This window comes from Crinia signifera, chromosome 4, assembly GCF_055691185.1.
Source record: "Crinia signifera chromosome 4, ASM5569118v1, whole genome shotgun sequence".
Classification (NCBI taxonomy): domain Eukaryota; kingdom Metazoa; phylum Chordata; class Amphibia; order Anura; family Myobatrachidae; genus Crinia; species Crinia signifera.
This window is the reverse complement of record NC_139220.1, coordinates 114,283,972-114,308,125: the sequence shown is the minus strand read 5'-3', so window position 1 is coordinate 114,308,125 and position 24,154 is coordinate 114,283,972. Positions and strand designations below refer to the sequence as shown.

Sequence of the window (24,154 nt, the reverse complement as noted above, 5' to 3'; positions counted from 1 at the left end):
TCACCTATAAAAGCAAAGTGTGCTGTGAGCTTCAGACCAGATAGCATGCCTGGAATCAAACATTGAAGTGATAGCTATGTGTATTGTAGCCATTTTCAGCGATAGTGTTAGGACCTGCACAACAGTGGGGTCCCGTGAAGGGGGCTGCAGGCTTAAATGCATTGATCAATTCATGAACCAAATCTCCACTATTTATTATCAGTTAATTTAGTGTGTGCAGAGCCCCTCCAATGTCTGTTTAAACAATGTGGTCACAAGCCATAGGGCACCCCAAAACTAGGAAAGGTGAGTGCCGATGTTAAGTGTATATATTGTTTATTAGATTCATTTTTTAAATTTGTCTTATTGTGGTCACATTCTCTCATGCACCATGTTTTAACTAAGATTCCATAGCTTATGTTAACCATTTCCCTAGATGATTAGTGACAGGTGTATTGGTAGCTGCTCACCTATAAAAGCAAAGTGTGCTGTGAGCTTCAGACCAGATAGCATGCCTGGAATCAAACATTGATGTAATAGCTATGTGTATTGTAGCCATTTTCAGCGATAGTGTTAGGACCTGCAGAACAGTGGGGTCCCGTGAAGGGGGCTGCAGGCTTAAATGCATTGATCAATTCATGAACCAAATCTCCACTATTTATTATCAGTTAATTTAGTGTGTGCAGAGTCCCTACAATGTCGGTTTAAACAGTGTGGTCACAAGCCATAGGGCACCCCAAAACTAGGAAAGGTGAGTGCCGATGTTAAGTGTATATATTGTTTATTAGATTCATTTTTTAAATTAGTCTTATTGTGGTCACATTCTCTCATGCACCATGTTTTAACTAAGATTCCATAGCTTATGTTAACCATTTCCCTAGATGATTAGTGACAGGTGTATTGGTAGCTGCTCACCTATAAAAGCAAAGTGTGCTGTGAGCTTCAGACCAGATAGCATGCCTGGAATCAAACATTGATGTGATAGCTATGTGTATTGTAGCCATTTTCAGCGATAGTGTTAGGACCTGCAGAACAGTGGGGTCCCGTGAAGGGGGCTGCAGGCTTAAATGCATTGATTAATTCATGAACCAAATCTCCACTATTTATTATCAGTTAATTTAGTGTGTGCAGAGCCCCTACAATGTCTATATATATATATATATATATATATATATATATATATATATATATATATCCCTTGCAGTTGCCCATTGACCAAGTTTATACTGCCTTTACTCTATGTTTTGACAGTATAATATTCTCCCATGCAGTTTGCGGCAAGTAATGACAAGTGCAAGGGGGCCCCTCTGTCTAAAGTGCCCTGGGCCCCCCAAAGGCTTAATCTGGCACTGGAGATACCGCAGCACCGACCATTCTGGTTCCATAGGAGATAAATTGCTTTAGGTGAACGTGTTTAACCTAAATGCACGGTACTGTAATGACATTACAGTACGATACTTCCTTTTGGGCACATTTTTTGACACACTGAAGAATTTGCTATGCAATCTATGGGGGCGAGTCAGGCCCTATGGGGCATAGCTTGTGAGAGAAAATAGTCTATATTTCTCTATGCGTGGAAGCAGTAAGCGTCCATAGAAAGTATTGAAGCATTTAGCAAAATAGTAGCCTCTGACAAATCTGGAAGCATTACTTTATGTTTCAAAAAGGTGACCTGGCTGCTGTCTTTTAGGCCTATAAGAGGCCTATATGGGTGCGGCTTGCAAGCCAACAAAAGTTTGCAAATGAGCCTCTATAGATATATATGAATGAGTGCATTATATTGTTTGCAAACAGATAATTTTATGAGATAAATCCTCACATTCCTAGTCCGAGAGGATGTCTGCAGGCAATGTGTGATCATGGTCAGTAGTAGTTACTTTTTTTTTAGTAGAAGCCCAATGAGAATGGCTTCAATACCCAGTGCGTGACATAAAATGTGCTGGGGAGTGGGTAGGACTCCTAAAGGAGAGGGGTCCCATTTCTCCTCAATCCCCCCAGAGGCAAAAGGCCTACCTTAAAGTGCAGGTGCAAAAATACAAACAAATGTGGGCATAAATAAGTAAATTCCAGAAAAATGTCCGGAGTCGGTGTGTAAAAATTTGTTCCTGCCCTAGCCAAAAGGCCGGGGCAAGGGATATGCAATGCGGCCTGAAAGGTGGAAGTGCATAGTCAAAAGTGCAAAGGTGATTTCCAATCACGAATGCATGTTCCGGCACCCCTGGCTCAGATCGCACCAGGGGCGCATAACACGCTTTAGGCAGCCAGTCCTCCAGCACTGGACCAAGCAAGTCAATAACTAGGGTTCTTTCCTAGAAGGGATTCTAAACTGGGCTTTTCGCTGACTCTCCATCAGAGGTTATAAATCCATGGAATGAGCGCAATTTACTCAGTCCCTGTCTTTCTCCAACCAGCACTTCACGGGCTTGAGGCGGAGCTTGTCATCTTTAAGCCCTGCCCCATTACGGAAAATGCAGTGATTAGCATAATATTAGCCCCGTCTTCTACCTGAAGAGCTGTGAATGCTGGTATTTCACTGGCAGTGGAGGGGGCTGCGGGCTGTGGGGGCTGATGCGTCTGCCCTAGAATATGGGAGGCTTGCCTACCCTTTCGGGAGGCCAGGAGGGGACCCGATTTTCAGGACCCTGGACCTGCCATTCCGGGAGGGTAGGTAAGTATGGTCTATAACCACTGATAAGAACAGATACTACACTTGAGGGGTCATTCTGTGAAGTTTGCAGCTTACCGAGTCCCTCTGATGCCACCCAGCAAATCCTCGCTGCTACCATATCCCCTCACAACCATGCGAGGGGATGTGTTAGGAAGACATATCCCCTCGAAGACATATCCCCTCGCATGTACCTGCAGCAGGAGCAATCATTAGATAGTTGGTGACCATCGAATGATTTCCCCTGCTTTCCCGAATATAAGTCAGTTGAGACTGACTTATATTTTCAGAAGCCGGGACAAGAGAGGGCGGGCAGCTGATGTCATTTATAGTCAGCCACCCACCCCCAGCAGGCAGTGGCCCACACTGGGTGTTCCCATGGCTCAGCAACGACCCCGTCCCTCCCTCCCCTTTGCGAACTGCCCATTAGTGGGCAACTCACAGCCAGGAGGGGGACAGGGTGGCCAATGCGGAGGGACGGAGGGCTGCTTCCCCCGGTAGTCACTGCATGGAGGCCCGGGGGAGCCAGACAGCAGTCTGCACTGAGCTGGTCCCGCTCTGTCCATATGTAATGAGCGGGACCCAGTGTGGTGAATATTAATGAGCGGCTCCCCGCATATGTAATGTAAAAAAAAAAAAAAGATACATTTCAGAAAATCTTATAAGCAGAAATATGAATTATCAACACTGACAAAGGTCATTGTAGGATACAACCATACACGTTAATTTGCATAATGGATTTTGCATAGCTCAGCCATTAGCATAAGTGCCTGGTTGGCCTTGGGAAACTGTGTGTCACAAACTTGGGGTGCACTACCACTCGGGGATTGGCTAGACCTGACACAGGGGCGCGGAGTCTAACCGTGCCGGGGGTTTTCTGCCAGTGACCCCTCCAAGCGGGATATGGGCTTCTGCGGCACCCGACACGTCGGTCGCGGCCCCCTGGTCAGGTTCCCCGTATGAGTGGCGGTAGCTTGTGAAATATGGAATCGTGGTCGTCTAGCCGAGTTGGTATCAGTGCGGGCAAGTAGGAACACAAGGGAAATGCAAAGGAGTATCCAAGGACAGGCCGGGTCATACACTGGAAGCACAGTTCGCGGTACACTGGGATAAGGCTGAAGAATAGTCAAACGGCAAGCTGGGTCATACACAGAGTCACTGGATACGGTACCAAAGGATCAGGCAGGAGAATAGTCAGGAACAAGCCGGGGTCAAATATGGTAATCAGGAAACTGGAAATATACTAAGCACAAGGACGCTGGAGCTGGTGTGAACCTATACTCTGGCAGCTTCTGTCTCCCAGAGGCTGCCCTTTATAGGAAGCACAGGGAACCACAGGTGAACTAATCAGTGGGCTGAGCATGCTCAGTTTACACTGAACTCTCCTGCAGGAGAGAGTTACCCAGGTGTAACTAATTAGCTGAGCTCAGATCTCACAGCACAGTTCAACTATACAGAGCTGTCAGCAGCAAGGACTCCTACAGGTGCTGTAATTAGCAAAGCTCAGGCCACACAGAACTTCCTTGCAGCATGGAGCAGGCTGAACAGACAGGAGAAGCCACAAACCAGGTAAGAAACAAACAATAACTGAATGTTGTGACATTACCCTCCCCTCTAGGGGTGGGCTCCGAACACCCCACATGGATACTTTCAAGGTCGTCTGCGGTGCTTCGTCTTTTTGGAAGATCGTTTGGATTTGGTTGATTGAGATGTGGCCTTTGGCTCTACAAAACGGGCAGTAGAGAATATTGGACGTCCCAACACAGCAGTGACATCATGATCTGAGCCACACTCTGAACTTGAATCCTTGTCCATGATCAGTGTAGGGAGTTCTTGAGGATCCACCACCAACTTGGACGAACCTACACATATAACTCCACCTCTTAAATCCAAGGAATCGGGTCTCAAAAATTTTTTGGGAGATGCTCTGGGAATTTTAGAATGTAGTCTAGCTGACTCACCACTCTGACTGACCTCAGGTGTGGAAAGGATAGATCTCTCACCAGGAATCTTTGGTCCAAATCTTTCAACCACAGCCCTGGAAAAAGAAATTAGGTCTTTTAGCCTGGGATCATGAGTCTCAATGAGTGGACTAACCCACTCCATGGCTTCTCCCTTGAATGACAACACTAAGTATTTGACAATGTTTGCCAAATTAACCCCAGAGGATGGATCAGAGTTCATAGCATCTAAATAATAGTCTGCTAGGGCTTGGAAATGGGTGAGATTTCCATCAAATTGGATGAACCGGGGCTCTTTAGATGGATCTAATTGAACTGGATTCCCCTGAAGAATGGACTGGGAGGACAGTTCGGGTAGGGTAGGGACTTCCAGCACGGCAGGTAAATCTTCCTGAATGGCAGGCATTGGAACCTTAGAGACCCTGATGGTACTGGAGACAGGTCCGGAGGAAGACCCGGAGACCTTGGAGACAGGCCCGTAGGCCATGGAGACTGGCCCGGAGGCAGTGGAGACTGGCCCGGAGGCTGTGGAGACTGGCCCGGAGGCCGTGGAGACTGGCCCGGAGGCCGTGGAGACAGGCCCGGAGGCCACGGAGACAGGCCCGGAGGCCACGGAGACAGGCCCGGAGGCCGTGGCACATAGGTCCTCATGCCCGGAGGCAAGGGCAGATGGGTCCTCATGCCCGAAGGCAAGGGCAGATGGATCTCTACTGGGAGTGACACACTCGGAACTCCCGTCTGGAGTGAAGGACTCGGAACCCCCATCTTGGGTGATTGGCTCGGAATCCCCTTCTGAGGGGATTAACTCGGAACCCCCATCTGGGGTGATTAACTCGGAATCCCCATCTGGGGTGATTAACTGGGGACACCCTTCTTGGGTGCTTAACTCGGAACCCCCCACCTGGGGTGATAGACTCGGAACCCCCACCTGGGGTGATAGACTCGGAACCCCCACCTGGGGTGATAGACTCGGAACCCCCACTTGGGGTGATAGACTCGGAACCCCCACTTGGGGTGATAGACTCGGAACCCCCACTTGGGGTGATAGACTCGGAACCCCCACTTGGGGTGATATACAGAGCCCCTTCTTGAGGCAAAGTGCTCGGTGGCCCTACTTGGGAAGCCACACTCAGAGACTCCTCTTTGGGTGTGACGTCCAGAGGGTCCTTTTGGGGTGCAACACTCGGAGATTCCTCTTTGGGTAATGAATTCAGAAGCCCTTTTCGGGGTACCACCTTCAGAGACACCTTTTGGGGTGCAGTGCTCAGGAAACCCACCTGGGGCGCAATGCTCAGAGACCCTGTTTGGGGTGTGGTACTCTGAGACCCTGCTTGGAGCCTGACAGTCTGAGACCCCTCCTGGTGCACGACACTCTGAACCCCTTTCTGTGGCTTGAAGCTTTGAGAACCCTCCTGGGAAATTACCCTCCGAGACCTCTTCTGAGGTGAAGTACTCTGTATCCCTTCTTGGGGCTCACTATTCTGAGATCCCTCTAGGAACTCGACGCTGTGAGGATCCACTTGGGGTGTAGTACTTTGATGCCCCTTCTGGAACACAACACTTGGAAACCCTTCTTGGGGCAAAATGCTTGGGAATACCCCCGTTGGGGTTGGAGACTTTGGGCATCTGGATGTGTGCAGACCCCCACTTGGGGCTGGGACCGACAGGATCTCCTCTTGTGGCTTGCCCAAAATTTTACTGTCTTTATGTAAAACGATCTTAGTTCTGGGACCCCAGTGATAACCACGGAACTTTTCAGGAGTGAGCATAGAAGCAGTACTCTTAATCCTGGCCTCACGGAGGGAACAATCCTCAATAAAATGGTTCTGGGCTCCACAATAGAAACACAAGTTCAAGGACCTGCGCCGCTGGCGTTCCTCATCTGTCAGCTGAGGACGAGGCTGACTCAGGAACCTGTCCTTACAAGACACAGATGCATCTGCCGATGGGGTTCCTGGACTGGAATCTAAGGGTCTAGCAGGTAACAAACCCATAGCGGAATCGCCAAGCAATTTAATGACAAGAGTGAGGATGTTGGCCAGCAGCCCCTGTAACTGCTGTATTAGCTGGCGAAGCACTCCAATAGTGCCTGGATCTGATATAGCAGGTGTTGGAGATGGTGGAGCGAAGTCCATTTGCTGCTGCAGAGTCTGCAAGCTTTGCATAATCAGAGCTTGGTCCTGTTCTTGCTTGTTAACCCGGACCAGCAGGAGTTCCAGGAGTTCTTTCTGAGACAAACCACTAGCGGACTCCATATTCCAGTTGGGCCAGAGTATTCTGTCACAAACTTGGGGTGCACTACCACTCGGGGATTGGCTAGACCTGACACAGGGGCGCGGAGTCTAACCGTGCCGGGGGTTTTCTGCCAGTGACCCCTCCAAGCGGGATATGGGCTTCTGCGGCACCCGACACGTCGGTCGCGGCCCCCTGGTCAGGTTCCCCGTATGAGTGGCGGTAGCTTGTGAAATATGGAATCGTGGTCGTCTAGCCGAGTTGGTATCAGTGCGGGCAAGTAGGAACACAAGGGAAATGCAAAGGAGTATCCAAGGACAGGCCGGGTCATACACTGGAAGCACAGTTCGCGGTACACTGGGATAAGGCTGAAGAATAGTCAAACGGCAAGCTGGGTCATACACAGAGTCACTGGATACGGTACCAAAGGATCAGGCAGGAGAATAGTCAGGAACAAGCCGGGGTCAAATATGGTAATCAGGAAACTGGAAATATACTAAGCACAAGGACGCTGGAGCTGGTGTGAACCTATACTCTGGCAGCTTCTGTCTCCCAGAGGCTGCCCTTTATAGGAAGCACAGGGAACCACAGGTGAACTAATCAGTGGGCTGAGCATGCTCAGTTTACACTGAACTCTCCTGCAGGAGAGAGTTACCCAGGTGTAACTAATTAGCTGAGCTCAGATCTCACAGCACAGTTCAACTATACAGAGCTGTCAGCAGCAAGGACTCCTACAGGTGCTGTAATTAGCAAAGCTCAGGCCACACAGAACTTCCTTGCAGCATGGAGCAGGCTGAACAGACAGGAGAAGCCACAAACCAGGTAAGAAACAAACAATAACTGAATGTTGTGACACTGTGATAGAAAGTAGAAGGATAAAGGCGTTAAGCCAATGGCAGAGCTCTTAAACACCATGGGTGAGATTTAATAGGATGAGAGATTCAGAAAGTGAGAGATTTGGTAAGAAATCTCCAGTTTTTTTAAAGCAGCAATAATTTACACTGCAAAACCAAACTGGATTTGCAGTGTAAATGATTGGCGCTTTTAAAAAACTGGAGATTTCTTACCAAATCTCTCACTTTCTGAATCTCTCATCCTATTAAACGTGTGTGCATCCAGGGTCCCCTAAGCAAATCATTTAATAAAAATAGCGTACTGTAAAAATACAAACCAACATGTTTCAGCAATCTTTCCATAGCTGATAGAGCAACTGATGTTTATTATTTATTATTTCATGTGATGGTCTTCGAGTCTGGCCTGCTCGTACTGTATGTTATTCATACTGTAGCGTAATTCTGTGTTTAACTAGTGTAGCGTTATGAAACGCGTGTGCAGCAGTGCTCTTATACAAATGTAAACTATGCTGCCTATAGCACCATAAATGTGGGCTCCCATGAAGCCATTTTGTTAACCCGAGTCTGGTCTACAGTACTTATAGTACTTTATCCATACTGTATATTTGCTCACTTATCCCCATAGCCCGTTATAAATACCGTAATGAGACGCACATCTATGCAATGTTATTTTCTGAGAAAAATACTGTACAGTACAATAAGGTAGTTCTTGCACTATAGTCAATGGAGACTTCACGTATGCACAATGAGGATTCTTTCACTATAGTATTAGACATCTGACGATTGCGCAGTTTGTGTTTATGAAAAGTAAAACCCCTTTCAAATAGCATCTCAGACCCGGTTATTGCCGGGTTGGTGATGTATGGACTTACAATATGTATGGAAGCATCAACCGCTTTTAATCCAGGCTGACCAAACCGGCAAATTGACCCGTGTTATAAGAAGGGTTAAACCTGGGTCGATGCCTGTATAATGGGCAAACCTGGTTTAATGTGAAGCGCTGGACCTGAGAATGCGATCCCAGATCCGGACAGATTTTGTGATGTGAAAGGGGAAATAGCCTGAGGATGATTTTTCCTGTGAGGAGAACACCCTTTTTTACATGATGTTATTAAAAATAATGTTTAGAAAGTTAATAAATCTTCCCCTAAATGTTTCTAATGTGAGCTGTTAACTATGGGCCAAATTTCACATGGATTGCTAGTTAGAGAAAAAGCGGTTGCTTGCAATAAAAAAGTCGCCACCCAGACAGAAATAACCGCCCCTTGCAAAATTGCACATGCATCGCAATTTGCAGATCCATTCACAAAAAGTAAAATCATCGAACAGGTTTTTCCCATCTGTGTCATATAGGGCTTCCACTAATCTGCTAAAGAACCAGGTTGGGGGGAAAAAAAAGGAACCAGTCTGGAAGTGGTCATTGCTGATGTCAGAAATGTCAGAGACCCACTTAAAAAATGCCTGGGCACGTAAGATAAATCATATGTGCAGCCAGTGGCACATCGTGGGTGCTTTTTAGCACCTGCAATGTATTGCATCCGATGTCCTTAGAACTCCCCTGGCAGCTCCACGGGAGCTTCCCGGTAGTCAACTGGAAGCACTACCGGGAAGCTGTCAAAGAAGTTCAAGGGAAATTAGGTCCAACTTGTACCTCAGACAAGTCGAACTAGTGTATAGGGGCCTTTACAACATTGTAAGATCCATCTAGCATGTGCAAAATGGGTGCTGCGGAGTACTGAACACTGGTACTTTCCAAATGATACCGCTTACCAAACACAACTGAATGACCCTTTATATCCCTGTATACACTGCATAACATCACTACACTACATACCCTCTACATCAGGCCTGTCAAACTCGCGGGCCGCATGCGGCCCCAGCTGCCTACTTTTGTGGCCCACAGGCTGACAGTGCTTGTACCTGCAAAAATGCTGCTGGGAACGGGCTTCAAGGGCTGCTGGTGGAGCTTGAAGTTTCTTCTGAAGCCTGGTCCCAGAAGTCATTTGCAGAGGTGCCGGGTGCACGGGTGACGTCACCACGCACTTGCGCATCGGAGTAAGGTGCTTACATATCAGGCGCCAAAGGAGGCGGTGGAGGCAGGCAGTCGGCCATTGGGAGGGAAGGATTTCTGTCGGCAGAGGGGTGGACGATGCTTGGGACCTTGCTGCTGAAAGCAGAGCGGCGGATGGCGCTTGTTTCTGACTGCTAAAGGCAGGGGGCGAACGGCGCTGCAAAAGAGTAAGACTTACTACAGGTAGGGTGGGGTGAGGTGGGGTGGTCGGTTGGCGGGGGGGGGGGGGCGGTGAAGAAGAGGAACATGGTCTGTTGACCCTGTGGGAAAGCTGTGCCCACGTGTTTTCTATGAATAATTAAAATAAAAATGATAACACGGTGACCCCCATTGGTGGGCATAGCTTGCTCTTGTGGCACTCCAGCTGTTGTGGAACTACATGTCCCAGCATGCCCTGCCACAGTTTTAGCAATCCATTATATTAAATATGTGGCAGGGCATGCTGGAACGTGTAGTTCCACAACACCTGGAGGGCCATGATTTTGACACAGCTTGCAATTTATGGTGAAATTTTATAATGCACTCTTTTTTTTCCTTGCGGCCCACACAAGCAGGGCTGCCACCAAAAATAGTGGGGCCCGGGACTGACACAATAGGAAGCCCCCCCCCCCCCCCCACACACACACACACTTGGAGAATACCAGAGGCGTAACTAGAACTTTGAGGGCCCCATAGCAAAATTTTTAAGGGGCCCCTCAAATCAGGTTTCCATAAGAGTGGGTATGGCTCAATGACATATGACTGCATGCTGGCTAGTGTCGCAAATGAGTCATGGTATTAGTAAAAACAGAGAGAGGGACAGCACTGATATGGAGACAGACTGAGAGGCAGCAGGGATGTAGAGACAGACTGAGGCAGTGGGGAGCATGGAGGTGGGCGCAGAGGGGGCATAGAGATGGGTGCAGAGGGGGCATGGAGACGGGTGAAGAGGGGGCTATGGAGACAGATGCAGAGAGCATATAGACAGAAACCGAGGGGGCATGGCGACAGGCGCAGAGATGACATGGAGACAGTCTCAGAGATGGCATGGAAACAGGCGCAGAGATGGCATGGAGACAGGCAGAGGGGGGTATGGAGACAGGCAGAGGGGGGTATGGAGACAGGCAGAGGGGGGTATGGAGACAGGAAGAGGGGGGTATGGAGACAGGCACAGGGTGTATGGAGACAGGCAGAGGGGGGTATGGAGACAGGCAGAGGGGGGTATGGAGACAGGCAGAGGGGGTTATGGAGACAGGCAGAGGGGGTTATGGAGACAGGCAGAGGGGGGTATGGAGACAGGCAGAGGGGGGTATGGAGACAGGCATGAAGCATGGGGGGACGGACAGAATCATCAGGAGCTGGGAGGCCCTGGATGAGTAGAGGGACTTGCAGCATGCTTCTGCTGCACTTTGAGGAAGAGCCAATATTGCGAAGGGGAAATGGCAGTGAGCTGTGTGTTAATTAAATCTAGTAAACTATACTCCTGCTGCTGTAAAGTTTACACCACAAACATCCCCGCCTTCTTGCCTCTGCTGGCCATCTCCCCCCGAAACCCGATGTGCGCAAAGAGCGGTGTAGAAGGGGGCTGAGTGTGGACTGTGTTGTTACCTCACCGGTACTGCCGCTAGGTATGCCAATCCCGGGGCATTTTTTCAATCCCGGGATTCGGGATTGAAAAATGCTCAATCCCGGGATTCCCGGGATCCCGGGATTGGCTTCCCTAATAATAAAAAACACCCTGGCCGCCCGAGCGCTGGGTGGGTGGGCGGGTGTCAGGGACCGCTGGGTGGGTGGGCGGGTGGTTGTCAGGGACCGCTGGGTGGGTGGTTGTCAGGGACCGCTGGGTGGGTGGGTGGTTGTCAGGGACCGCTGGGTGGGTGGGGGGGGGTGGTTGTCAGGGACCGCTGGGTGGGTGGTTGGTAGGGAGCGCTGGGTGCCCGTGAGCGCTGGGTGGGCGGGCGGGTGGCCGGCCGTGAGTGCTGGGTGGGAGGGCGGGTGGGCGGCCGTCAGCGCTGGGTGGGTGGGTGGGCGGGCGGGTGGCCGTCAGCGCTGGGTGGGCGGGCAGCCGTGGATGTGCGGCTGTGCCGTGTGCCCTGCGCAGCGTGACCTCGCAGCGTGACCTCGTCACGCTGCGCACTGCGGGGTATGGGGAAGCCGGGCAGCGTCTGAGTGCTCAGACGCTGCCCGGCATTAAACTGCGCATGCGCAGTTTAATCCCGAAATCCCGGGATTGGAAATTCCAATCCCGGGATTGAAATCCCGGCGTTTTGGGGGCCAAATCCCGGGATCCCGCCGATCCCGATCCCGGGATTGGCCACCCTAACTGCCGCTGCAGATCTCACTTGGAGGAGGACGCGAGGAGTCACTGGGAAAGTGGAAATGGATAGTTTAGAGACACTGCACCCGCCGTCAGTAGCACCGCTGCGGAGCTACCGCCGGTCTCGCGAGATGATGATGACATCATCATCTCCCAACTCTCTCCACAACAGGCAGCTCCGGATGGAGCAAGGTACACGGGATACCACCACACGTGGGGCAGGCAGTGGCATAACTAAAGGGTGAGGGTGCAGGGGATAGCCTGCTGGGCTGCCGGGCCCCCTAAGCCCCCGGGCCCCATAGCAATTGCATCCCCTGCACCCTCTATAGTTACGCCACTGGAGAATACACTCCGGGCGATATAATGAGCAATACCACTCATTATATCGCCCAGTGTGAATGGGGCTATACATGCTACATCCCTCTCCTGAATTGCAAATACTGCACTCAGGGAGTGGGAGCAGCACAGGCAGAATGGTCGTGATTATATAGTGTGTGTGTGTGTATATATATATATTTATTGTGTAGAAAGAAGAGAAAGGAGCGCACAAATGAGTACAGTATTCACAGAAATATTGTGCGCTCCTTTCTTTTCTTTCTACATGTCCATTTGGTTGAGGTCGTGACAAAAATCTCCTGAAAGTGATACAATAATGAAAATCAGCGCTAGGCTTAATCAAATATACATCACATCTATTGCATTCAAGGCACTTAATGCCTAGGAGGCACAGACTGTTTGCAATCAAGAATACTAATAACTGATTAGCTACATGCTAACAGAGCATATTATAAAAAGGATCCCAAACCCAGATGTTCGTTAAGACCCCTAGGTGCAACTGTGCCCAGGCGAAAGATCCACCTGGTTTCAAGCTGAATCAGTTTCTTAGACCGATCTCCCCCTCGTATAGAGGCAGGGAGGTGGTCAATCATGCGGTATCTTAGAGATGAAAGGGGGTGAGGGTGGCTGCAAAAATGGCGTGCGACCGGTTGATCGCTATGTCCCTTAATAATGGCATTTCTAATTGCTGATCTGTGGGCTGTCATACGCTCTTTGAATTGGCATTCAGTTTTGCCAATGTATGACAGTCCACAGGGACAGAGGATCTGATATATAACATACCTGGAGGAACAATTGAGGCGGTGGGTAATATACATAGTTTTCCCAGATAGTGGATGGGAGAATGTATCCCCCGGGATCATAAATTGGCACGTAACACACGTACATCTGATACACCCCTTCCGGGTATTGGCATATATGTCTGACGGTTGTGCAGTAACCAAGTTTGTCTGCTGATCCAACAATCTGGTAAATGTCTTAATCGACGCATTCGAAGATAACGGGTCAAAGGATGATTTGGGCATCAGCCTGGCAACTTTAGGTGGGAGTTGTTCTGTTGATACAGCTGGTGAAGGATCTCTGGGTTTAGCAAAGTATTCCTTTAGTTTTAATTGGCGATATAGGCGGTATTTTTCAACTTGCCACTGGAGGGGGTCTTGGGGATAGGTAGGCACAAACGACAATCCTTTCATAAGAACTTTATGTTCAATTGGATTGAGCTCATAATCGGATAAATTGATCACTAGATCTTGTAATTCTTCGGGGGTCTGCCTAAACGACCCCTGCCTACGCCACTGTTTACTGCCTCCCCTTTCTCGGCGTTTGTCCTTGGTAGACTCTTTCCAAGCCTCCGGGAAGGCCAATTATATCAGCAGTGAATTCGCTTTTTCAACCTGTGGCTTTATACTTGGATTCTATCATGCAGCCACTCATTCAAGTACACCCTCGCTTCCTGTTGGATACTAATACCCTGCTCAGACGTTTATCCAGTTTGGCAGCAATACCTCTCAATATTGTTCTGTGTAGTATCGATGTCCAAAGTCTCTACACGGTCATCCCTCATGATGGGGGATTGGCGGCAGTGAGGAGACTTTTTGAACAAACCGGGACGTTTGTTGGTGAGAAATTGAATTTTCATATTGATTTGTTACAAATGATCTTGACCAAAAATTACTTTCTGTATGACAATTGTTTTTACCTTCAGTGCCGTGGGTGTGCCATGGGTTCTGCCATGGCACCGGCCTATTCTAACATCTACATGTTTGAGGTGGAACAATTGATATTCTTCGATAACATCGATGTGTCGACAGATGTATTCTTCTACTGTCGATACATCGATGATTTGTTGATATTCTGGAGGGGGCCTGTTGAGAAATTGATTAATACCATCGATAGTCACAACTTGAGAGATCATCCGGTGAAATTAACGCATAAAGTGAGCTGCGATAACATCGAATATTTAGATGTCAACATTGCTGTAAAAGAAGGTATTATTTGTACATCATTATACAGTAAACCCACAGATAGAAATAATCTGCTGAGGTCAGACAGTTTTCACCCCAAGCCACTTAAACGTGGCCTTCCCTACTCTCAGTTGTTGCGCATTCGGCGTATTACATCTGATCCCGTGGTGGCAGATGCTGAAATGGATAATATGATATCCAAATTTGTGAATAGAGGTTATCATATTGAACAGTTGAGACGTGAAAAACAACGAGTACTTGCATTAGACCGTAACACACTCATCAACCAAGTTGCCATTAAGAAAGACAAAGGGGAAATGATCCCATGGGTATGCCAGTATAATCCATCTAGTGAAAATATTAATAATATCTCTAAAAAACTATGGCCTATTATCCAAGGGGATAAAGACCTTAAACTGGCTGATACCAGGCTTCTTGCTTGTTACACTAGGGGGCGCAATCTTAGAGATATCTTGGTGAGAGCAGATATCTCTGACCTTGCAACCCCTACAGACATATATGCCAATACCCGGAAGGGGTGTATCAGATGTACGTGTGTTACGTGCCAATTTATGATCCCGGGGGATACATTCTCCCATCCACTATCTGGGAAAACTATGTATATTACCCACCGCCTCAATTGTTCCTCCAGGTATGTTATATATCAGATCCTCTGTCCCTGTGGACTGTCATACATTGGCAAAACTGAATGCCAATTCAAAGAGCGTATGACAGCCCACAGATCAGCAATTAGAAATGCCATTATTAAGGGACATAGCGATCAACCGGTCGCACGCCATTTTTGCAGCCACCCTCACCCCCTTTCATCTCTAAGATACCGCATGATTGACCACCTCCCTGCCTCTATACGAGGGGGAGATCGGTCTAAGAAACTGATTCAGCTTGAAACCAGGTGGATCTTTCGCCTGGGCACAGTTGCACCTAGGGGTCTTAACGAACATCTGGGTTTGGGATCCTTTTTATAATATGCTCTGTTAGCATGTAGCTAATCAGTTATTAGTATTCTTGATTGCAAACAGTCTGTGCCTCCTAGGCATTAAGTGCCTTGAATGCAATAGATGTGATGTATATTTGATTAAGCCTAGCGCTGATTTTCATTATTGTTTTTTTTCACAGATCATGCTGCTTTGTTTTGTTTTTCTTGTGACGCTGTTTGTATACTCCTGTAACCATGGTGACGGGTGCACTCTGATTATGTTTTGTGATGTCATTCATATGTGCCAGCAGGCAGGGCGGAGGCTTCCGCCCCTCCCCCAGCCTCCCAGTGTGCTCACTTGGGTGTTTAAAGGTAAGACTGTTTTGTATTATTTTTTATACCTGACGAAAATGCCACTAATAAACGGGCATTGAAACGTTGTGAACCTTAACTGGTCTGTGAGTATTTCCTTCATCAAGTCGCCTGGAGTGCTATATCTTCCTTGTCCTGCTGTCTGTTATGCTATATGGGCACCCGGCGCTGATTTACTTATATGGAGAGCCGGATCCTGCTGCAATTATATATATATATATATATATATATATTACACACACACACACACAAGACGAAAATAAAACAGAGCCTCAAAAGACACTGGAATATACTATTTATGGATCCAACCCTGAAAGAGATTCTACCACCCAACCCTGAGGTAATCTTTAAGAAATCCAAGAACCTGAAAGATATCCTGGCTCCGAGCCTAATAACGTCCAAAGGCCTACAAACAAGTTCCGGAATAAAATGCACCGGTTCCTACAAATGTGGAAGGTGCAATATATGCAGGTTTGTTCATCCGAACAGAAAGCGTTTCACCAACTTCAATGACACCAAATACTACATCAAAGACTTTGGGCCTTATTCTAGTTCACTCTTTCTGACAAAATCCTTCTTAGATGGACAAAACCATTTGCACTACAGGGGGGCAGATGTAAAATGTGCAGAAAGAATTCGATTTGGGTGAGTTATTTTGTTTCTATGCAGGGTAAATACTGGCTGCTTTATTTTTACATTGCAATATAGATCTCACTTTGAAGTAAAACCCCACCCAAATCTAACTCTCTCTGCACAAGTACATCTGCCCCACCTGCAGTGCACATGGTTTTATCCTTCTAAGAAGGATTTTGTCAGAAAGAGTGAACTAGAATAAGGCCCTTTATGAACTGTAACACAATATCTGTGATCTACCTTCTTGAATGCCCATGCCACCTGAAATATGTGGGGAAAACGAAGAGACCACTAAAACTGAGAATTCAAGAACACAACAGAAACATCAAGAACAAAATAGCCATGCCATCTACAAGCATTTCGAGAGTCATCACAATGCTAACCCCGAGGGATTGACCTTCAAGGCCATCGAATGGGTCAAAATGGGACCAAGAGGTGGCGATCTGGCAAACAAATTATCCCAGAGGGAAATGTACTGGATTTCCGAATTGAACACTCTGCATCCCCTGGGTTTCAATGACAGCTATGAAATAGCACCTTTCTTATAAGGTCTTGTCTGTACTATCACTGTATTTTTATCACTTTATTTTTTATCACACAACCTTTATCTTCCGGGTGCTTAATAATAATAAAGTTCACAAATAAATCTCTCAAAAGTGTCATCATATTTATCTACAGTCAAACCACACTTTGTTACGCCCAATCTCGTCCTATCTTGGAAGCTAAGCAGTGTTGGACCGGGTTAGTACCAAGAAGGGAGACCTCTTGGGAAAACCCAGTGCTGTAGTAGAAAAAGACTAATGATGGTTCACTTGGGGTAGATATATAACCCAACTCACTCCCCCCCCCCTATGGAATGCACTTAACACCGCATCACTTTTAATAATCTGTAGCACCCTTAGAGATCCTGCACCATATATATATATATATATATATATATATATATTTATATATATGTATATCTATATCTGTCACTTTCCACAGGTAATATTGTGTGTAAGGGTTCTGGGAGTGTCCCCGTCAAACTAACTCTGTTGCCTCTGGCTGGAATCGACGGACGTGTGCAGGGCTAGGCTTCACCTGGGCCCGTCTCGGCTGAAGGGCGAATTAGGTCCGCCCCACTCCGCTACAGGCAGGTCTTATGTATAGACAACACGTCCGCCGAGGCCAGGAGAGAGCAAGGGGACAACTAACTAAAACACCAGAAACGGGGAACTCCCAGAAACCCCAGGGGAGCAACAATGCTCAGCAGATGACACAAAATCAAAATAAATGCACCGGTACCAATAGTGCGACACAGGGTGTGGGTGTAACAATACACTGAGATGTAGTAAGCAACTGTAACCAAATAAAGTAGTAGACAGGTGGGTAATCCCCAACTTAACACCGCAGCACAGCCTTGCAGGACAACCCAGAACAGGTAAACTGAATCACGGTGATGACACTCTGGGTACGGTACATCAAACAGACTGGACAGACGAGGGTTAACCAGCAGGGACCAGGAACACCACTGAACAGTACTTCAGGATCCAGGGAGCACAACAGACCGGCAGGGACACAGCAAGACTGGGATACAGGCTGGACATAAACTGACAGAAGCTGGACAGAGTGGACTACACAGTGAACTGAACAATGAAACTGAATAATATAACTGGCACCGGAGTGTGTGAGCAGAGGGTTTTTATAGTGAGCACAATGTGGTGCTGATTACACATTGCCTACAGGTGAGCACTGCAGGCTAGGAGCCTAATTAAGACACACCTGAGTCCTGATGACACACCACTGAAAGTGAGCTGCAATGGCCCAGGCTGACCACTGGAGGCCACCAGCGAGTAAACACACACACAGGCTGGGATAAACCCAGGGAGCAAAATCCAGGGAAAACATAAAACTACACATTTACACCGATCCGCTGGAGGCGGATCGTAACAGTACCCCCCCCCCCCCCTTAAAGAGGGGTCAAGGGACCCCGATACCAGGTTCTCCAAAACCCTGGCAAGCGGGTACAAACAAACAAAAACAAGTTGCGGCTGCAGCTTGTAACAGTGCCCCCCTCTCAAAGGTGGCCTAGGACACAACATGACCAGAAAAACAGATAAGACGAACAGGACAAAGCACAAGGTCAGTGCATATACTTCTTTTTCCTTCTCTTAGAATGTTTGGTACGAGAAGATGTCCCTGGTTTTAAACAGGCTTCTTCATAAACCATAGGGCCTGTATACACCGGATACCCATCAATCTCAGACACAAATTCTGAGTCTGAATCTGAGAAAGCATCAAACCTGGATACCAGCGCTCTAGGTGGTAATAATTCAGGAAGACCTCTGTAAGAGGGAGACAAAAAGGCACACCCAGTGGTAATAGCTATGGGCTGGGCCCTTTGTATTGACTCTCCTAAACATGGAGTCTCTGCAGACAAGATGGTCGGCCCAGAGGCATCTGAACCACTTTTATTGGGACCAAATTTTTTCACTACAGCATCACTGAATGCTGGGAGATTCTTAAGAATGGGATCCTCAGATTCAAAAAATTTGCATGCCCATTCGAAAGGTTCACCTCTGAAGCAGTAAATTAAATAGAGCTCCACATTATCTGAAGTGATACCTAAAAATGGTCTGGACTCCAAAATAGTGATAAAATGGTTAGTGAGCGCAACAAATTGGGTTAGGTCCCCATCAAAAACTATAGATGTAGAGATATCGTTCAAATCATCAACAGTAACTTCATTATCAGCTAACTGACTGGACTGTATAGCTGGAATTATGGCCCTTGAGGCTGAGACTTTAGGGACCCCCTTAGAGGTTATGACCTCTTCCAAGTCTGATGGTCTTTCTGGTTGGGCAGCACTATGATGAGTCTCTGGCTGATCAGCACTGTGACGTACTTCTAAGTGGGCAGCACTATAGTGAAACTCTGGCTGGGCAGCACCAAAAAGACCAACAGATGGTCCCTCCATGTTACCGACATGGCTGGAACTCTGCTCTGAGACAGGACAATCAGAATCCCTCTTAGGGACTGGATGGACAGAGTCCCCATCTGGGGCGACACAGGCTTGAACCCCCTCTGGGGCAACACAGGCTTGAACCCCCTCTGGGGCGACACAGGCTTGAACCCCCTCTGGGGCGACACAGGCTTGAACCCCCTCTGGGGCAACACAGGCTTGAACCCCCTCTGGGGCGACGCCGGCTTGAACCCCTTCTGGGGCGACGCCAACTTGAACCCCTACTGGGGCGACGCCAACTTGAACCCCTTCTGGGGCGACGCCAACTTGAACCCCTTCTGGGGCGACGCCAACTTGAACCCCTTCTGGGGCGACGCCAACTTGAACCCCTTCTGGGGCGACGCCAACTTGAACCCCTTCTGGGGCGACGCCAACTTGAACCCCTTCTGGGGCGACGCCAACTTGAACCCCCTCTGGGGCGACAACAACTTGAACCCCCTCTGGGGCGACAACAACTTGAACCCCCTCTGGGGCGCCACCAACTTGAACCCCCTCTGGGGCGCCACCAACTTGAACCCCCTCTGGGGCTGCGCACTTCGGAACCCCACTCGGGGCTGCGCACTTTGGGACCCCACTCGGGGCTGCGCACTTCGGGACCCCACTCGGGGCTGCGCACTTCGGGACCCCACTCGGGGCTGCGCACTTCGGGACCCCACTCGGGGCTGCGCACTTCGGGACCCCACTCGGGGCTGCGCACTTCGGGACCCCACTCGGGGCTGCGCACTTCGGGACCCCACTCGGGGCTGCGCACTTCGGGACCCCACTCGGGGCTGCGCACTTCGGGCCCCCGGCATCTGACCGGCTCGGCGGGCCCCCGGCATCTGACCGGCTCGGCGGGCCCCCGGCATCTGACCGGCTCGGCGGGCCCCCGGCATCTGACCGGCTCGGCGGGCCCCTGGCATCTGACCGGCTCGGCGGGCCCCCGGCATCTGACCGGCTCGGCGGGCCCCCGGCATCTGAGTCAATCACCTGGGCTTTCCCCTTAAGGGTTTGCAACTCTGACTTAATATGAACAGAAATCCCATCATGCGGGGAGCACCTCCTCTGCTGATTCTTAAACCCAAAATGGGGTCTCCCAGCACTTGGACCAACCGTATTAATCAGAGCGCTTTTACTGGGAGACTCAGTAGAGCGCTCCTCTGCCACAGTGTAGACAGGCATAGATCTGACAACCTGCCCTGACTTGGCCAGAGGAAACACCCTGTTGCCACCACTGGAGTTGCGCAAAACACAAGTTTGCACAAAGTGGCCTGAATCTCCACAGTATAAGCATAGATTAAAGTCTCTACGCCGCTGACGCTCCTCCGATAGGAGCTTCGGCCGTAGAACACTCCTATGCATTACCTGAACCTCTGGGTCTGAGGACTTGCTGCTTAATACCTCCTTAGGCAGGGTCTCATTAGGGGCTGAATGAACCCCAGTAACCTCTGGGAGGATCAGAAAAATTTCTGTTAGGAGTTTTTGCAACTGCAGTAAGGACTGCTGCAAAACCTCTAACTGCCCAGGTTTAAAGGCAGTAAATGCCAAATTTAGAGCCGCTAAATTTTCTTGCATGGCCTGCATGATATTGCCATGCAAGGTTACAGACCAGACACAACAAACAATGACACAACAAAAAAAAATACTGTAACAAGGCAGGAAAACTGCTGGACTGAGAGGGCAGAACTCAGCTCCAGAGTTTATCTGTTATGGCCAGTTATAATGTAAGGGTTCTGGGAGTGTCCCCGTCAAACTAACTCCGTTGACTCTGGCTGGAATCGACGGACGTGTGCAGGGCTAGGCTTCACCTGGACCCGTCTCGGCTGAAGGGCGAATTAGGTCCGCCCCACTCCGCTACAGGCAGGTCTTATGTATAGACAACACGTCCGCCGAGGCCAGGAGAGAGCAAGGGGACAACTAACTAAAACACCAGAAACGGGGAACTCCCAGAAACCCCAGGGGAGCAACAATGCTCAGCAGATGACACAAAATCGAAATAAATGCACCGGTACCAATAGTGCGACACAGGGTGTGGGTGTAACAATACACTGAGATGTAGTAAGCAACTGTAACCAAATAAAGTAGTAGACAGGTGGGTAATCCCCAACTTAGCTGAGAGATGTAATGCAGCCGAGAAGTTGGAACACCGCAGCACAGCCTTGCAGGACAACCCAGAACAGGTAAACTGAATCACGGTGATGACACTCTGGGTACGGTACATCAAACAGACTGGACAGACGAGGGTTAACCAGCAGGGACCAGGAACACCACTGAACAGTACTTCAGGATCCAGGGAGCACAACAGACTGGCAGGGACACAGCAAGACTGGGATACAGGCTGGACATAAACTGACAGAAGCTGGACAGAGTGGACTACACAGTGAACTGAACAATGAAACTGAATAATATAACTGGCACCGGAGTGTGTGAGCAGAGGGTTTTTATAGTGAGCACAATGTGGTGCTGATTACACATTGCCTACAGGTGAGCACTGCAGGCTAGGAGCCTAATTAAGACACACCTGAGTCCTGATGACACACCACTGAAAGTGAGCTGCAATGGCCCAGGCTGACCACTGGAGGCCACCAGCGAGTAAACACACACACAGGCTGGGATAAACCCAGGGAGCAGAATCCAGGGAAAACATAAAACTACACATTTACACCGATCCGCTGGAGGCGGATCGTAACATTGTGTGCGGAACTAACACTGTCTTAGGAATTATTGCTAACCAATCCGACACCCCCACATTATAACCTAAAGGCACATAGCACTTTCCTTATTCATCCTCTTAATATAAAGGACGTATCACGCTTACAATATAAATAATTTATTTAATTGTGTTACATATAATGACTACTAGAAAGTCCCCTTATAGTTTCTAACTATACGCAATTGAAATACTGAATTATTTAGTTACTTTGTGTTTTTTGCTCTTCCATATGGTAAATCACACGGCGAAACTACAATAAGATGGCCGCCGTGAAAATCACACCTGATATCAGGCTTGAAGTCACTGAGAAAATGGCCCCCGGCACACAGGAACAGAGACAGAATCCTGTATGCAGTCTCGCCGGGATCGTCTCCGTCCGGCGCATGCGCAATAACGGAGAAGGTCACTGCTATTATTACAAACGGGCGGACATGCACATTAACACTATATGGACGCCGGAATTGTGGTGGAAGTGCCGCGCTACCAATTATGCTTGTATTGAACACTTTTATTTAAGTATATAAATGTTGTAAGTTAGCGATAGTCTAAATATGACCCAGTACTATCGAATTAGAGTGCATTATACATCCATCTAGTAGGATGGAACCTGTTTAACTCCTTATGATCAATTAGTCACAGGAAGTGATGTCACTGGGTTCCTGGGCAGGCATACAGGTATAAATACTGGCCTGGCTTCAGTTGCTCCTTACCCCTTGATGAAGTCACATCGACGAAACGCGTTGGGCGACCTAGCCTCCTACCATCTTGAGTTAATCACTTTTTTCTAAATATTTATATACATTCTTTACAGGTAGAAAATCCTCTTATATATATATATATATATATATTTTATCTACAATTTTTTGTCTTATCCTCCTTGTATTTTCATGTCTTTTATACCTATGTCCATATATACTTGTTTATCATCAAAATAAATATAATTGTATTTATACTACAGTCTTATCAGCACAGTAATTAGTCGCCGCTATATATATATATATATATATATATATATATATATATATATATATATATATATATATATATATATATATATATATATATATATATATATATATATATATATATATATATATAGAAAAAAGGGGGGGGGGGTTCCCAGAATGCGCCTTTCCTAATATACGGGATAATAATTATTTTATCCTACACCAAACGGAATTTACAATGCCGGTACAAAAGAGTAATTCTTTAACAATAAAAAGATTTAACGATAAAACGTTTTTTTATTAAAAGGTTGTCTTCTCAGTGAGGATGTTAGCCCAACGCGTTTCGTCAACAGATTGACTTCATCAGGGGCATTTTGACAGCAGCACAAAACATGGCAATTTCACACTGTAAATTACAATAGAACTGTGTCACATAAAAATACATAATAAAAATGCAAAACATGATGAGAATGGAGAACAGAATCAAAAAAAGGAGAGATGATGGAGATGTGATAGAACGTAGGACACTCTCTTAATCATTAGTTTTTAGAGGAGAAGTGCAATCAGTAAACGGAGGTTAATTAGTTAATAAGAAAACCCGTGAATAATATCTAGGCTTGTCTGTGAATATCCGATCACCAATTTTATGACTTATAAGGTCATCATACCCGATATAGGGTCCTTGAATGGGATACACATATAGCGATCTGTTTCTTACAAGTAGAAGATACTTTCGATGGTAAAATCTGAATAAAAGATAATATTCCATGTTGTAATCTGTCTGCACTTCCAAATGGAGAACAGAGGGAAGAGGGGCCAAATCGAGGTTACATACCAAAAGATAATGCCGAGAGTGAGTATTTAATATGGAATATGGAAATACAATCCACTGATATTCCCGTATGTAGCTTCTGAGGGAGATTAAATAACCTCAGCACCACAATTTGAGGAATTGACACCAACAGAAATTTTCTAAAAATATATAAATACAAAGAACTTCAATGAAAATACATCTATTTATCTATGTGACAGTGATTTAGCACCAATAGGAGTAAAACAGGATTACTAACAAATAGATAGTCAAACCGGATGTGCTCTCCTGGATTCCAAACACTGAATGAAATCCTTGAGCCAGTTCCATTCTTATATAGGGGACTGCTGATTGCGTCACTTCCTGTTACTCTGATTTCTATAGAGTGGAATATCGATAAAGG

At 47.6% G+C, this 24,154-nt stretch overlaps 1 pseudogene; it reads left to right on the top strand.

The window, feature by feature from the left end:
* Nucleotides 1–16,970: 16,970 nt before the first annotated feature.
* LOC146076192 (5S ribosomal RNA) lies at nucleotides 16,971–17,090 on the top strand (annotated as a pseudogene).
* The last annotated feature ends 7,064 nt before the right edge of the window (nucleotides 17,091–24,154 follow it).